The sequence below is a fragment of the Falco biarmicus genome, chromosome 8 (genome assembly GCF_023638135.1).
Source record: "Falco biarmicus isolate bFalBia1 chromosome 8, bFalBia1.pri, whole genome shotgun sequence".
Taxonomy (NCBI): Eukaryota; Metazoa; Chordata; class Aves; order Falconiformes; family Falconidae; genus Falco; species Falco biarmicus.
This window is the reverse complement of record NC_079295.1, coordinates 38168394-38186749: the sequence shown is the minus strand read 5'-3', so window position 1 is coordinate 38186749 and position 18356 is coordinate 38168394.

Here is an 18356-nt window from a genome sequence, read left to right as displayed (position 1 = left end):
CCCTGCTTTGGTGCCAGGGAATATTTTAATATCAGAGTTTGGGCGCAGCCAGCCTGACCTGTGTGCCAGTCTGTTTGCAGAGCCTGGGCCTCTCTTGAGGCAGGCCCTCTCTTAACCCAGCTCTGATGACGTGAGTGACATTCAGCAGTTGGGTTGGTGACATCTCACCTGGCACTGGTCCATCTCCGCTACCCCCTCCTGCAGAAGGACTTTACAACGTGGCTCAGTGAGATGCAGGCTTTCACTGCATCCCATCACATCGCCCTCCCACCAACACAGAGGAGCCGGGAGAAGAGAAAAAGCTCCTTGATATAAAGTAGCAGAAGCTCTTTTTGCTCCACTCCTCAGTCTATTCTGCACTTCTTTTAGGCAGGGTGAGTCCTGCCGTTTCACGGCAAATGCTCGGTATAGAAAGTATATGTACATTAAACCATCTCTGTGACCATGTTTAACTTCCACTGGGCAAATAACTGGGAGTAGATAGCTCCTTTCCCTCAGGACATTCTGTCTGTTGGAAACTGAGCATCGCTGGGATATGCAGATGAAACAGCTCTTTCTCTCCGCTGAGATCTGAAAGCAGAGAGCTCCTTACCCTTTCCAGTTTCAGGCCAAGGGGCTTCGACACACACAGAGCAAATGGGAAGATGTGTGATTAGGTAACTTCCAAACCTCAGAAATATTTTCATTTCAAATTCTGACTACCTGCCATGCACACATTCTTCTGTAACCAGACTCCGAGGCAATTTATTAACAACTCCAGAGCAGTGGTATCTGCAGGATCTGCTTCTCCACTTTTGACAGTTGCACAGGGCTGATGTTACTGTTTCGGAGCGCCGTCGCTTAAGTAATGTATATTCTGTTTATTCAATGAAGAAATGTCCTTTGAAAGTGCAAATAAAATAGCTTATCTGAGGCAAAAAGCTAAAAGGCATATTTTAATGTTTTAGATCATTTATCAGCACACAGGGAAAAAATGGAGGAAACAAAAGCTAGACCATATTTTTCAAAGCTTTTTGACCACAAACTATTGGAATTTTTAAGCTGTGTCTCTTTCTCACTCTACTTAAGTAAATATTTCAATAAAATGTACTGCATTTCAAGAAAAATCCCAAACCCAAAAACCTAAGTCAAACACTTCCAGTATTTCAATTTTCTAAACCAATAAAGACCAGTGAAGACACTTCTATAGCCTTGAAATCTAAAAAAAAAAACAAAAAACAACCCAACAAAACCCACATCTGAGCTTTGAAATGAGGAGTTTTTAAAAAATACTGTAAGTATTATATAAAGAAAAGTGACAGAGGTGTTCAGGGAAGGAATAAAAGGAATTTTGATCACATTAGGGATTTAAAATGAATGAGAAATCATGGAAGTCTTAATATTGTTCTTGAACTTTCCCAGAACAGAGGTCTTCCTTGGATGAATGTTACAAGGAGGGTGGAAGAAGGAGTTAGACTAAAGCAGGATTGACATGCATGATGAATTACAGTTCATTAATCCAATTAATGGGTAATTCCAGAAGCTTTAATCCCAGATAAAGCTCTTTATCATAGCTCTCTTGGCTAGTGCTGCACTAAGAGCCCGTCAGCAAATCCATTGTAAACCTCTCTTATAGAAAGCCTGCCATGCACCACCATAGCTGTTTTGGTAATATTTTGTCCCAAAAATAATGAGAAAAACAGAGAGTAGCATCTATCCTTATTTGACCAGATTCACATTACAAATGAATTCAAGGTACATTTAAAAAGACATAAGCCAGCTGAAAGTAACTTCAAATATTTATAAGCGCTCTTGGTTTAGAAGGCAGATGTGTCCCCGTTTCTGATGCTGTCTGTATGCATCACTTCTTAGCGCACGTCCTACTGACTGATGGGACCCAATAGCGTGTACCAAGCTGGGGTTGGAAATAATCTCTGTTCCATTTTTACTCTATTCAATTTTTGGTAGCACTACCTACTAGTGTGATGTTTTCTAAACACTTCAGAAATACAATCCCTCCTCTGCAAATCTCCCAGGCAAAGAGGGATAACGAGAGGGAATAATATGAGTTTACATACCGATTGCTTTCATTCACTGCAGACAGCACAGCAGGATAGAGCACCATAAGAGGGAGTTAAGCGTGAGACAAACATCTGAACTTCTAGTGTGTGCCTAAGGTCAAACCATGAATTAAAATCTTTATAGCTGAAAGGACAGCATTTCATGACTTCTCAGAAAACCAGGAAGACTCTCCTCTCAAGAAATCAGTTCAAATTCCCACCTAATATCCCTGTCGCAGCAGCCCAAATATCTGCTTGTCCACTGTGATGGGACTATCAGCTGGCCCTTCATTGAGACCCTTCAGAAAACCGTCAGGTTGACAGCTGTGGGTAAACGCTGTGCAGTGATTTTGATTTGGTGAGTACTTGGATACTTTACACTATGATCATAAATTCACTTATTTTAATAATGGAGAACACTCGCAGTATCATGAGAGCCTGAGCAATACACTCAAAGGTTGTTCCTTACTTCTTTGAGCAGCTGTGTCAAATTATCTTCTGCATTTTCTGTCAGTAAGAGCTGTATTACCAAGAGATCAGATCCTGCTAGGATGACTATTTAAGTAACAGTGCATCCCTTCTGATGTTGCCAAAGTGCCTGTTGTGGGATGATGACAGTTCACACCCAATTACACACTGTGATGGATTCATATTTCTTGATCAATGACTTTGAAGCCTTCTGGAACAACATTGCACAATGACCCTTCATTTTAAAGACCAAATAAGATCATTAGTGACATGCAGAAAAAACAGTCAGAATTTCATGCACGTCAGAACTAGTTTTAACCAGCCTCTGTCTGTAGCAATGCTCCTGAACTGAAACTTCAATCACTCCAGCAGAGAAAGTTGTTCAATGGGAACAAGCAGCGGCAGAGATTATTGGAGCAGGAACGCAATTGTCTCCAAAGGACTTCCATTTAGCAAAAGCAACATCACAATTTGAAATCAAAGGCTAAATACTTGCACACCTACTGACAGATCTTCAGATTTCTGGAGCCTGAAAACACGACGGAAAACATGAACTTTGATGAAGAGTCAGTGTACTTCAGCGTGGCAAGGCTTATTATTACAGCTGACAGGTTTTTACTTACGTGTTTGAATCAGGGTCACGAAAAAGTGTGGTATTTAAAAAGGTCTTTTATACTAGCAGAGTTACAAAGGCCTCTTGGGTAAACCCCTAAAAGTTTGCCCTGTATCAGCCGAAGGGAATGTTATATCCTTCAGAAAACACAACAGCCTGTAAAATGGAAATGGAACATGATCCACGTGCCTTGGACCTGTTGTGTCAATGTAATCATGGCTGTGTGGTGTGTCTCCAGGAGAAACAGCCTGTGAATCAATATTTGACTAATGACAACAATAATTTCTGTATTTGTTTTTAATAACAACTGTGACTGCGAGCGCTCAAAAGCACCAGCCAGGTCATGTTGAAAATTGTCCAGCAGATTAGAAAACAAATTAAAATGAAAGTCGTCATGAACTTCAGGGCCACTCAGTCCCAACCTGGCTGCACGCTGTCGCTAATGGGGTTCACACCAGATCCTCGGCCCGTTTACACACGGTTGGTTCAACTCTCCAAAGGCCAGACCTGCCAGGTCATTTGGTTTGGCAAACTCCATAGTCTGAGCTGTGAATTAGGGCACCAGCGATGGCTCAGTCTCCTGGAAAAGGGAGGAGGAAGAGGAGGCTCCCACCTCTGCAAATCCATGAGGAAAAACAGATGGATGTTCCCTAAGAGCATTTCTGTGGGGTAGGAGCCACCGCTGGTGCTGGTGGATTTGCTGGGCCCTCCTACTGGGAGTGCCTGGAACACTTCTGCTGCCAGCAGAAGCTTTCACACCCAGCGCTCACAGCCTCCTGGTGCATCAGCAGCCTTGGCTTTTCCAGGAACACAAGAGGAATTGCAAAACATATAGCAAGTCACAGGAACTGCAAGACTTTGACCTTGAGCGATGTAGGAGCCATCGCACTGGACAGCCGCGGTGCTTTCATTCCTCGCGAGGGAGCAGGGAAGCAATAGACAGTAAGTGTGCACTTGGACGGGAAGAAATCCAAAAGAAGGTGAAAAAACTGAAACTGATACAAGCACAAGATCAAGAAAGAAATGGAAAGAAAGAAAGTCACCAAAAATGACCAGGCTCTTTAATGTGGAGAGAAGATGAGGATGCTATAGTGTTCCAAATGCTTTTCAAACCAAATAGGCATTTATATATGTTTTCTTCCTCTTTTGAAACTCCAGTGGTAAAAGCTGTAAACAGTTAATCTGAAAGAAGCAGAACAAATCCACCCTGTTCGGATCTTCTGATATGCTGCTGCTTGTAAACTTCCCTAAAAATGTCTTGGTACTAAGAAACTCACCACGTGCACTGGTTTGTAAATGGGAAATTAAAGATAAGAAAGCCTGAATAAAGTAACACTACTTGATATTTGCATTCAGAGCACTTTGCAAGTATCAATTACTTCAACGCACTTTCTCACAGTCCCCGATCTGGCTGAAAAATGCAAGCTCACACCTTCCCTGAGAGATGGGTGTTATTAACCCATTTTTCATAGCTGGAAGCAGAGATGCAGGAGGGGTGGGTGGCTCAGCCTGGGTGCTGGTGGGGCTCGTGGTGGAGCTGGAAGCAGACCTCTGCTCTCGATTATAAGGCAAGACACCGGGCAGGACCTCCAGAAGTTTCTGTGTCAGGATTTTATAGCCCTCCATCATAAGCATGAGTTGAAATTTCACTATGTCCAGTCACAAAAAGCCTCCTGTTACTCACATAACTCATTTTTCTTCTTATGCTAATTGTAATAAAAATATTTCTCCTTTATGAAATCCTACTTTTAACTCAGTGTTTCCCTCCATCACTGACTGTACTGTCTCAGGACTGCAAACTGTGTTCTTACAACTAAAAACCTGGTATTTTTAGGCAAGATTAAGATGAGCAGTGGGAGGACAGAGGTATGGTCTGATGGTATTTCTCAGTATCAGTTGTCAGCTTACAAAGCATTATGTGATGTACATGTCCAGCTTTCGCTGTTTGCACTGCTGGCAGATTGTATGACTCCTCTTTATTGCCTTTTAGCTTTTTCCCTTAAAAACAAACAAACAAACAAACGACTGTTCCCCAGAGGAGGACAGGTAGTGTTTTTTACATCCAATAATGAAGGGAAAAGGAATCCATTCCGGGACACTTGTTTTTACTCTGATGCTGATCATAATAGCAGTACTTCTCTTCTATGAGCAGTCATTCCAGTCTGCTGTTGCTACTAAAGCATTATATATGTTATTTGCTGTGTATAGTTAAATCATATTTTATTTACTATATTTTTACCAATGTCAGCTCACTTTGTGCCCAGGCAGAAGTATTTTAGAGTCAGGGGAAGATTAGCTGTTTTGCATTCGCTATCAGAGTGAACTATATACTTTTTTCTCCCCACCTATGCAGGGAACAGCATCCAAGGAATATTCGGACCCCATCTGTCCAAATGCCAGGCAATTTTCTTCTAATAAGAGGTTTTAAATAGTTAAATAAAATAGATTTCGATTTTTTGGTCATTACAGTAGTTTCTAATATACGGCAAACCATTTTTCTTGAATGCCATGGTGATGCGAGTTTCCTGTTAAAGACTAAGGAAGAAATAATTAAAAATGGCTAAGTGACCTTGAAAGCTATGTCTTTCTGAGAGTCAATACAGGCTGTGCACATTAATTAGTGTTTTTCAAATTCTACTCTTAATATTTACCAAAGCAGAAAATCTTTCCTTCAGTCTAGTCAAGGGCAGGACTGGCTAGCCTGTGACGGTTGACATAATTGCCTTTATCATGATTTTCTTTATATATGATTTAATTTGCAAAAATGCAGTTAATATTTTGTTAAAGAAAGTGTTGAAAATATTTGTTATGAAAACATGCCTGTAACAGATTTGATTGCTAGCATGATAGGGTGGCTGCTACTTATCAGTGTTAGAAACACGAGATAAAGAACATAAAAATGTGATTTATTAGAAAGGACATTAGCTCAAAGGTTGCAAATGCAACTAGGTAATTTTTTCAATTATTAACATAAACAAATCCTAATTTTAGTATGACTTAAAAAAAAAAAAAGTCTTTCTTTTAATTGTATTTCATTAAAAAAACCCTGCAAAGATGACCTTGGTTAAGCTTTGCATTTATTCACTTCTTGTTAATGAGAAATGTCTTGCAAATACCAATCCATGGCAAAGAGAAAATTTTAAAAGGAGTATATATATTTTGTTGCTAAAGTATTTCAGAAGTCTCACGATCAGGAACAGCAAAGACAAGAGTAGACAAGACACTGAGGAAACAAAGGCAAAAGGGTCTTGTGCTAATAGAAAAGTGATCAGAATGAATGTTTTCAATTATTCTCTTTAGTGTTTTTATGCTAGGCCAGTGTGTTATTGTAATCCAAGCAGAGAGAAAATCTCTTGTTAAGCTTTCTTGTTACATTTTACCTACCTGCCATGGGTCTTTCAATACTGTTTTGTTAGATTAAAGGATGGCATGATTAGACTGTTATGAACAATAAAGTAAATAATTTCTAATAAGGAACTTTAATATATTTGTTCTTTACCTGCGCAAAGGTTAATCATACTGTATTTGTTGACTCTGAAGACAAATACCCTTGTCAGGGGATGCCTGATTGCCAACCAATGCCATATGTGCTTACAGGGTTTGAAATACACACTGGTATTCATAAGGGAACTCAAGCCCAGAGTCAACTCTCCATGCACAGCCAGATTTTGATTCTCTGGTAGAATTTGCCAGCCTGGCTCTTCTGGGGGCTTGAATTACTGCTTGGATGGAATGAGCTGATTCAGCTCCACCAGATGAAGTAGGAATTCCAGCTGTGAAGGACTTCTGCAACACAATCATTTCCCAGCACAGCTGACTCCAAGTGCTACGGCAGACCCCCACGCAGAGCAGTAAGCTTTCATGAGCCATCAACTGTGCTCCAACAGAGGCCAAGTGGCGAATGACATTTTTTTTGCTTCCATGAGACAAAAGATGTTGGGTAGAGTATGCTAAATGGCAGATGGCCTGCAACCAGACTAGCGTGCTGCAATGCCCAGCAAGGGCTAGTAATGCATACAGGACAGAGATATCTTTTTTTTTATTAATTTACTTTAGCTTAGGACACTACTTTCTGCTGCTTGCCTTGATCATCACTAAATTTCAACATGTAATCACTAGCAATCCAAGTTGAAGAGTAGCAGGTAACGTGTCAGCAAAAGTACTTTCAGTAAATATTTTAAAAGCATTAGTACAGTTATTTTTAATTCTACAATCCTTTATATTGCAAGAGTTCCAGCACAAAGCTGGCCCAAAAGCCAGCTACATGCAAGTGTCATTTCCTCATCTCATTATCTGAGGTAGCTAACAGTTTCTGAAGATTTTAAATGGGCAACAGTTAAGTCATGATCTTGCTTAACTTAACGGACATAAGAAGCAGTTGCACTGGAACTGCTTGAAAACAAGCATGTAAATTCAAGCACATGCATTTTCTTACCATTTCATGTGCATAAATTTAATTTAATCTTGACAGTTCTTAACAGTATTAAGGATCACCAGCTTGTATGGGGGCTGGTTTGCAAAATGCCATCAGGAAATAAAGACACTCATCTTTGCTTTAGATTGCAGTATCATGTAAGGGCGCTGATTTCCCAGTACAGTAGTAGTATTTAAACCATGCCTTGTAATTACTTATTTCTTTGGTGTCACACACATACACATGGTATTATTGGTATCTTCATACATTATTTTAGTTATTGCCATTCACTCTGACATATTTCTTTGCTGTACTTGATTTTTTAAAAATAAATATTGATGTACTTAGGAATGGAGTAGCTACATATAGGCTTTAAATTAAATCATATTGATCTGATAAAGGTAGATCTTGGTGATAATATTATCCTACTGATGTGTTTATGACAACTGAAATAGTTTTACTGAAAAGAAAGAACAAAACTGCTCTCAAGCTGCTAGTTTTGCATTGGCAGCAGCTCAGGAACAGTTATCTGAGACAGAAAAGTTTATTAAAAATAAACTATCATCTTAGATTGAAAATACATTTCATGATATCCAGAATTATTTTTATAAACACATTCCACCATTCTCCACTTAAATCGGTTGTAGATTTTGGATTAAAGGCTACTGAGAGGAGCTATGAGTAAGACTTAGATACAGACTTGTGCACCCAGAAGAGTTCACAGGTGAATGCAAATTGACTCTTCAGGTTTCCCAAGCCCCCAAGATAGCTCCTTTAATAGGTTAATCAGGCCCAGCTTTTGCTCGTGCTCAGAGATGATGCCATCATGCTTAAGCTGATGTTATACCACTGAGCAGCCAGGACCAAGGCAGCCTCAAAATGCTAGTTGAAGGAACATCTGAAGTTCATCTACCGCAGCCTGCCTGAAGCAGGATGATCACCGAGACCAGCCCAGCCAGGGCTAAGTCTTTGAAGATCTTCTGGAAGAGGAACCACAGCCCGCTTGTGCAGAGGTAGGTGAGCTACTGCCTCAGCTTTATCAGAGGACAGACCCAGCTCTGTGCTCAGCCTGGCAGGGACATGCAGGTGAGCAGCAGTGTATTTCAGAGCGCTCCTTAGAGGAGGGAAATAGAGGTGATCACTGGTTAATGAGAGAACATGCGTGAAGTGCCTCAAGAGCTCCAGGTTTGCCAAGGAAACATGATGAAATGCGTTTAATACCTACTTCAGGCTGAAAACATTCACACCTCCCAGCTGGGATCTTCCAGCAGAGCCCCAGTTACCTGTGGTCTAACAGGAATGACTCTAGTCCCTCCTGGCCAGACTGTGCTGTCAGCACCAGACTAACGACAGCAAGCATACAGGCAGGACAAACACCTAGGTTTCCAAACCCCCTTCCCTGTTGTGTTACAGCTGACAGCTTAAGCCTCTTGCAATGTAACTGTGGCCTTTATATAAATCATGTCTTTTGCCCATTAACCAGCTACATTAAAATGAATAAAAACCTAAAGAAATCATCTTAGATTAATTAGCAGTTGAGTATGGACTACACTTTTTATTAGCTGTAGATTTTAGGCAGGTGCAAGAAGATCTCTTTAGTGGAGAACATACAGCCCCAAACCAAAGGCATGTGTTTATAAATGCCATGAGTTTATATTGCACTCTGTGTATATATAGGATTGGGTTTGCATGTACATTGCTGCACTGAACAAGACTGGCATTACAAAACTATGGGTTTGCAGTTTACTTTTCTAGAAAACACTGCTATATGCAGTGCCCAGTTTTCTCTCTGGCTCTGTGTTACCCCTAATTTTCCAGCTAGCTTGAGTGAAGCAGAAGAAGGTCAAGTGACTGGTCCCAAATTAGCCAGCTGGCTACTAGGGCATGCTTCCTGTGTTACACCACACAACCTCCTTACACCCCGCAACATCACACAAGGCAATGAGGGAAGATAGTGAGATTGCCAGGTATTTTTTTTCTGTTAGAGCCTTCAGACATCGCATTTCCTATATTCCAGTTTTAATTTAGAAGCCACCTAGGCTGAGGCTGCTACACAGAGTTAAGAGAGGAGATGCCATAGAAGTACTTGAAGTAATATAAAGTATTTAACCTTTTACCGTGACCTGCTTGTTACAGCTATATTTGTTTTGTAGTCTTCCTAGTCAGAATTTGTTAAATTGAGTTCTTGACTTGGATGAAGCACTGCAGAAGGGACTTTGAAAGCACAATGACAGAGAGATGGAGGGCTGGACTCTGTTCCCACAAAATCAGCAATAAAATTGGCTCCATCAAGCACAGGTGAGGTGGGGAATGACTCGCGGCAGTGGCACAGCACTGGTTGCAGTGACCCTTCCTCGGTGGGTTTGAAATCCATTTTTTGAGGCTGAGTCTGTCCTGGTTTGCCATCAAACTGAGGTCAGCCAGAGCCAGTGGAGGATAGAAGATCTGACACTGAGAACATCAACATTTTATGTAGGCTGATCACACTGTTCAAAGGGAAATGCAGAAGCACTTTGAAAGCGAATTGCATATAAGCAATTTAAATAAATTAAGATCTGTAGCTTACTGGTATCCACATATTCTTAATGTAATTAATAGCATATCAAATGGCTTGCTTTTCTAATACAGGTAAATTATCAGAGAGATGGCTGTTATCTACTACAAATACCTTCTTTGTAACATGAGAGGTTTTCTGAAGGTCAGCCATGCTGTGATGTGAGTGACTGTTGCAAATATCAGAGATTTCTATTTTGTGATGTTACTGTTGTTATTACTATAAGAGTTGTATAAATATCCAACCTTTGACCCCTAGTTTTGTCAAAAAGTATTGTGCATCCCCCTACACTCATACATCAACTGTTGCATGTGGGAAACGGGAGAATTTTTATTGGGGTTTTTTTCCATTCATTGAAACTATAGGGTGAGATGACTGTTTGAGAGGTTAAATCCTGCTTTGAGCTGCTAGTCAAGTGAAACAAGGAAATTTTGCTTTGATGAGTCAAATTTAAGGATGTTGCTGTCATGAAGGATAATTATGATGATGGAAATTAAGGACAGAATTATGATAATTGAAAACTGTTGTGGCAGATAGTAAAAGACCCTGGAATTCTGGGGCTGTTAAACGTTATCAGTAAAATCATGGTAATTAGAAATACTTGACAAAGGATGGGTGAACATTTAGTAGAACAAAACCTTAACTATTACTTTCTGGTAATCCTGTTATGTTGTGGACTGTATTACATGTTTAAGTCTTCTGTGACTGAGACTGCTTGATGGTGTAGTTGGTTTCCAGCATCTAAAACTTCCATCTTATTGCTGTAGAAATAGATTTACCTTAAAAAAAAAAAAAAAAAAAAAAAAAAAGAGAGAGAAAGAGAGGAGAAAACACTGGAAAACCCCTTGCACTTCAGCCCACTGCCCTGACCAAGTGCAGACTGGCTATTTAAAGGTCTAATTCCCATGAAAATTAGCTTGTGACCCTGTTCTTTGCATTGTACAAGTGAAATTTCCTAATTCCTATTTTGCTGTCTATAGTTCAGTTCAGGCTGAGCTTGTGGCTGTATGGTATGCACTAATCCCACTCTGCAGTGAATTTTTGGGGTGCCTTTTCTCTGAGCAATGGAACTGATTATGTTTTCTACTTTGAGAGCTGTCCTTAGTTTCCTTTTTCCTTGGGTTCATGAAGAGCTGCTTTGTGATCATCCATGGAGAAATCAAGTGCAGTAGAAGGTCATTGAAAAGACCAGGGACTATTTTCATACTGGGGTGCTTCAAGGTAATTAGGTGTTGCTTGGTTTATGAGTTATTTTAGACAATTTGAAAACAAAGTGATTTGGGTCTTGGAATACAAAGAAGGAAAAAATAGTTAGAATAGTCCTATTAAAGCCAACTTAGTACGATTTACCACTTGCCCAGCAAGTAGCTCCTCCCATTGTAGGGGCAGTAGGGGGTCCAACCCTGGAAGCACACAGTCCTGGCAGCCCTGGTGAAGAAGTCACTGTGTCCATAGCAACACGCTGCAGCGTGGAGCATTCCTGCACCTCCTCAACTTGCATCCTGGCACTGCCGGGGACACAGACCAGCTGCACGTGACTGATCCTGGTTGTGTCACCGCTATTTGAACTCCACGTTGCAAACCTTGTTTCCCTTGCAAAGAGCATCTGCTCTCTGATTGACATGTTTTTAATGTGCAATTTATCATTGTCAGATACACGATTTTTATTGAAGAAATTTGAATATTGTATTTAAGGCACTTTTGTGATTACAGATGTTTTACATATAAATTGCCTTATATTGCAAAAAAATATATTCTGTACCTCTCGAGCAGTCTCATTGTCATGTGCTTTACATTTTTATACGTTACTCTGCACAGCTAAGTGGACGTGAACGCTGTCTGCTTGGGCTAGCTGCAGCCGAGGCTGCAGTGCTGCATCAGCAGCTGCCCCCGGATAATGCACAGGCCGTGGTGGTTGAGGAAACATGCTGGAAAAGGAAGTTTGGGTCCTGCCCACGGACTTCAGCTGTATCTGCACTGCAGGTGCCCCAAAACTCTGAGATTGCCAGAAGCTCCCATGTGGTCCAGAAATGGCAGAGGCTGCAAGCGCACTGCCATCTCCATGCCAGCTGCCTGGAGGTAACCAGCGCAGGCTCAGGCCAAGCAGTGAGGTGCTGCCTTGGAGCCATCTCTGTGCTCCCTGGGAAGGGGCAAGGAGTGGGATTAAAGGCTAGTGGGACCTCTGTGAGGCAATGCAACTGGGGGAGCACTCCTCCCTGGAAGCTGTCAGCCCCCAAAGGGTGATGAGAGGTGGCTGAACCCTGCCTTTGGCACCGCTGGGAGGACAGGTTTGCAGCCATGAAGCAACCACCACGCTGCCTGGGAGAGATCCGTGCAGTCTGTGACACCGAGGAGCTGCCGGTGTGCTGTGCCAGCAGCCTGGCGTGCTGTTGTGCCCAGCAGAAGCCGGGTCTGCGCAGAGGCAGCACAAGCCACAGGCTGGAGGGTGGCCAGCCTGGCCCTACCTCCCACCTGCACCCGGCCACCGGTCTGCCCAGGCTGGTGGCCACTACGGGTGGGAAAAGTGTAGCAGCTCAATTCATCATCAAAGAGTGGGGAACAATAGCATTCTCAATAGAATGTTGACATAGATATACACCTGTGTTGAACTGTATTTGAATGTAGGTCATTAAGGGTACTCATGGCAAAAGCTGCTTGGACTCGTAGGTCTTGCTAAAGGTGTTGCCATATCTGAGAAACAGGTTTGGTCTTAAACTTTTCTAGATAGTATATAATATTCATAATCAGTTATTGCTCTCTCAGCATTCTAATACGGAAACACAGAAACTGAAGTATTACAATTTTTTCTGGTCTTTCTGGCATCAGAAAAATGACTTGCATCACATAGCAGCCTTTGCGTTCAGATGAAGTATTCATGAAGCTACATGCCAGGTAACTACATACATGGAGCAACTCAAAAAGTATGCACTGAAATGTGGCATACCTCAAACATAAGCTGGTCTCCAGGTATTGTCTCAGACTGTAATCAATTGAATATCACCAGCTGAGCAACCAAGTTTCTCAGACTGCCCTTGAGTGATCATTTCCAGCTAGTGACTGACCGTGTCATGCTGTAATGGCTATAACAATTTTTAAAGTAAGTAAAAAGATTAAGTACAGCTTGATCTAGTGCTTGTAGAGAGACACTTCACCCTAAAAATACTATTACCCCTCTATAGCTCCTATCCAAAGGGAGAAACACCATCACATCTGTGATGGGGCTTACTGCTCCTCTGGGGGATCTTACTCCACGATGGCCAAATAGCCAGGAGCTGAGCTGCTGCACTTCTACATGTGGCTGCAGCTTGGGAAGGAAAAGGACACAATGCAGACCGCAAAAAAGAGATGCAAGAGTCAGCAAATCCAATGAAGTATCTGCTCAAGAGGGGACAGGAATAAAGAAGAATAAAAATGCTACAAGCACTGAAGAAGAAAGGAAGGGGGTATTTCTGGTAAAAAGCATGAGTAATTAGGTTATCCCACATAAACTGTGGAGAAGACTGGAAATCCCAGAAGGAGGTAATTATGCTACCAGACCAAGGCTGGAGCACAGCTTGTAGCAGGCTGAAATTTCTGCAGAAGAGATCCTTCAACCAAGTATTTCTCCCTGCAGTGTGAAGGAGCCCTTCCTCCTGTCACCAGCATTTTCATCAAGACCATTGTAAGAATGTTTGATTTAATATATAGATCAGCAACACTTGTGTCTACAAGAAGGAATATCCAGATGCTGCAGGAAATAACCTGTTAGTGCAATCCTAGGAGCTGCAAAATCCTGAAGCGACTTTTCTCACAGTTGTTCTGCGCAGCCTGGCTGCTTCCCAGGGAGCGCGGAGCAAAGTAGTTGAAATAACACCACCATCTGCTGGGCAGCAGCTTAACACAGCCAAGGGATGCGAGAGCATGAGCGACTCCCAGCCACGGCTGCTTTGGTACACGCTAGATCATGCCTGGTGAGCCCTCATCACGTAATCCTACATTATTTTTATTAATGTTGACTCATGCTTTTCCAGGCTGCTTTCTATGTAAGACATAGTTAAATGGATACATAATAAAAAATCACTGCCTTGCGTGGCACGAGTAGGGAAATAGCAAACATTTTTCATACCGTTTCTGTGCAGGGAGCCGCACCAGTACAGCAGCTGTGCCCTGTAAAAGATACACTAATTCGGTTCTCATCAGGATTGATATTATTTGCTCTTACAGATCTGTTGCTGGGTCACACGCAGTCGCACACATCAAGCCTGCAAAGCAGAAACCTAGAAATAGCAACGCCCACTGGCAAGTTGAGATGCGTGCCACCACCAGATGTGGGGAACAGCATGTGACAAAGACCCAGAAATTATTCTTGCAGGAAGTAGAAATGTTGCAGAATTTTTTGCTGTTGGGTGTGTAATACTTACTGCAGCCTCCTTCCACGCTTAGTTCTGATACGAATCATTTCCAGTAACAACATTGGGTACCTCTAATACGCAGGTGGTATTCTGCAAAAATGAGCTGGAAAGCCACAGGCCTATCAACTCAGCTAACGTGGTTAAGGCACATCATTTTCTATAGCCTGAGGCACAAAGAAGGATGCTGTGGCTGGTACGGCATGAGGCATTTTTGTCGCATGTCCCGTCCTCATCCTCCCCGAATGACAGGAGACTTGCTAACAATCAGATCAGGAGAGAATAGCTTTTGCAGGAGTCAGAAACAAGGCTAAAACACACGTCCATTAATGGAAGGAGACATTATGTTACTGTCCCTTAAATGAAGATGAGTAGCAGCCCTCACGTGAAAGACACTGAGATTTCCTCCTTCTGCAGAGGAAGAATTGCTGGAGCTATGCAAGACTGCCCCACTCCATCAGCTCTTGAGTTTTTTACAATGTTATAAAAGCTGTTAATGCCTCTAGCTATCTCAGCCCCCCATGGGGTAAAAGAAAAAAAGGATGAAGTCGTTAAAGATCCTCATACTCCTGCTAGGTGCCACAGAAATTTAAAATGCTTTCCCTTTCAGGAAGAAATGTCCAGAGGAGATGCAATCTGTTACCTGAGCTGCAAAGATGTGCCCAGAGGCAGGACAGTGCCATATGCAAGGAGATGCTGCTGGGTGGGGATTGGGAGGCTGGTGGAGAACTTGGTCACTTTGTTGGGACATGTGGAGATGGGGCGGGGGGGATACTGGTTAATGCAGGGCTGAGGATGGGAAGGAGCTTAGGCCAGGTCCTATAGCGGTATGGGCATAGGCACGGCTGCAACACCCTGCTGAGGGCTTTCTCTGGTAAAGATCAGTGCAACTGCAGCTGAAAAGACTCACTTGGGGATGTTTAAGTTTTGTTGTGGTTTTTTGGTTGTTGTTTTTTTCTGGGTGGCTTTCAGATTAAACTCTGTTTAATATTAACGTATATCTTTACAGCTGAATGGTGGTAAATCCCTAGTCTCAGAAACCTGCTTCCCCTCCAGGAAAAAAAACCTAGCAACCATAAATCCTTCCTTCTAATATATTTATTCACTTATATTTACATATAAATTAAAATTAATAGCATCAGATAGCCAAGGTGCATTTTCTTCATCAGTAGCAGAAGCAACAGTAGGTCCTGTGCATTTATTATGGTTAAATATTATCGGTGTCTGTCACACATGAATGAAGCCATATCAGGAGTTGATTTTCTATCTTATACAGAAAGAACTTGGAAGACAATTTGTTACGCATTTTTTTAAACCGGTTACCTATGCCCAGGCTGTCTGCTGGTTTATGCCCTGGTATCTCTATTGTCCCTGGGATGTATCTGCCTCAGCACAGTTTCTTATACTATGCAGACAACGTACTCAGCGAGCTTGCATGAAATTTATAAGTTCAGCACACCTATGTAGGAATTATTTTCAATAGGACAACTGAGAGCAATCACGTTACTTAATATCATAATGTCAAACGAGAGATTATTGTAATATTGCCAAAGTATTTATCAAATAATGTAGAGAGAATGTATTTTCAGTTCAGTTGTGAAATGACTGTGTCTGAACACCTGGGATCCTGTAAGTATTTTTAACCTGGCCACCTCCAAGCTGTGACGACTCTGCATGATCTATAGGTGTAAGTAAAGTAAGGATATTGCTGCTTCTGATCATAATGCTTCAAATAACATCATGTGGAGGAAGGAGTCATGTTTTAATGCAGTATTACAATTGGTTCATCTTAAATTGTTCTGAGTGCTTTGCAATTGCTTTCTTGCAAATACCAAATGCCAGGCTTTTTTCTTGCATATTTTCCTTCAAGAGTTGTTTGGTTTTTGGTTTGGGTTTTTTTTTGTTGGTTTTTTTTTTTTTATTTGAAGTATGCTGACTATTTTGAAGTGTCGGTTTAGCTCTGCCTTCCTGTGTATATCATCAAGGCAAGCTGCTTTAGTTAACCGAGGAAAACATTCTTTACTGGGAATACAAACACTAATAAAGTTATTGGTGCAATAAATTATTTTCTTTTGTATGGAGATCAAGTAATTCGGTGCTTGCTTCAGAAAAGACAATACAACCTGTATTGTGTGTCCATTAGCAGCAACAACAAATCTCTTCTTGCTCTAGAGGAAGAATTAATTATTTACATGTTTCTCATTAACTTTTTACCTACTGTTAACAGTAGGTTTTAAAATAATTCCTTTCTATCTGTGATCAAAGTTTTCAACAAGCCCATTTACAAGCAGCATATTTAGCCATTTTTAATTATTTGCAGTCCATCACAAAATGACATTTGCAATTTATAAGCATTGCTGAAATGCTGCAGGTACTCCAGAAATTCCTGACAAGTGTTTTTGAGCGGACAACGCTTTTACTTCCCGCTCTTGATGTGCTGTTGGATCTTGTGCTGCTGGATCAGATACCAGGTATATCTTCACCTTACAAAATAATAGCAAATCTCATGAAAGACTTGAAGCTGCCTGTACACTCATCCATGGAGCTGATGGTCAGGCATTTCTCTGGAGTTGCGTCTCTGCTTGAGCCCATCCTGGTAGCACTGTTAGTGGGATTTAGGGCAACAGAACATGGATCTTTACTGTTAATTTAGAACAAAATCCCAAGTTCTTTTCCAACTAGACCTGGACTCAGTTTCGGCAAGACAGTCTCAGAGCAACCTGTGATAAAATGGTCTTCATATTTCATCCGAAAATCTTACAGAATCAGGAAAAGTCTCAATAATTTCAACAAAAAATAGGAAAACTTTGACTATATCTTGGTACCATTGTGACTGACTTAGATCTTAACACGTAGCAAAAGCCAGAACACAGCCAAAGACATTTCCATTTATTGTTCAATTTGTTGAAACACGTGGACTCTTATGTGACTGTGAGATTGTGAAACTGAATCCTTCCTTAATCAATTCATCTTCCAAACAATTGAAATATTATTTTTTATTTAAGTAGAGAAAGGTAGCATAAAAGGAACTAGATTCTTAGATTTATTGAGTTATGCTACAAAATGGACTGTGCCTTCCCAAAAGACTGTTGAATTTTCTTTGCATCCCTGATGTGCCTTATTCCCCGCCTAATCCTCCCCAGCACCCCGCACAACGCTTTCTAGGTCCAGGGTCCTCGCTCAGGGCCAGCAGTGTGCATTTCATCCAAAGGCTGAAAATACAGCTAACACAACAGTCCCTGCATCTTGAAACAGCCGATTTCTGTTCTGTGACCCACTCCGAACTTGAGACTTATTTGCGATGCAACAAGCCACACTTGTTCATCTTGTCGAGCGCTGCCCAGCACCAGCTGCCTCTGAGGAAAGTTCAGCAAACTTGATAATGAGCACTGGGGGAATAACAGAAGTTTCTTCTTCAGCTGAACAGTAGTTGGCTTAACGTCTTAAATATTTTATGACCATTATACACTCGAAAATGCCGTACAAGTTCTTTGCGAGCTCTTGGTTTTCACGTAGGTATTTAGCCTCCATTTAAACACATATAGTAAATCCAGTGTGTTGTACTGCTATTAAATATTACAGATTTAAAATTTATTACCAAAGGAAATTGCACTGAAACAATTTATTGGAAACAAAACAAAACCTGTGACTTGATGATGGATGACTTTGTTCTCTCATCTTAGACCAATTATTTAACAAAACATTTGTTACATTTGACTTCAGGCCAAGCAGCGACATAAGTTGACATATTCTAGAATAATTTTAAAAATGGACAATTTGTAATGCATTAGAGAGCCTACAAAAGAGCAAAGCACATTTAGATAGTTATAAAACCAACTACCTTGATAACTTAGCCAGTGGTATTTAGTCATAATTTAGC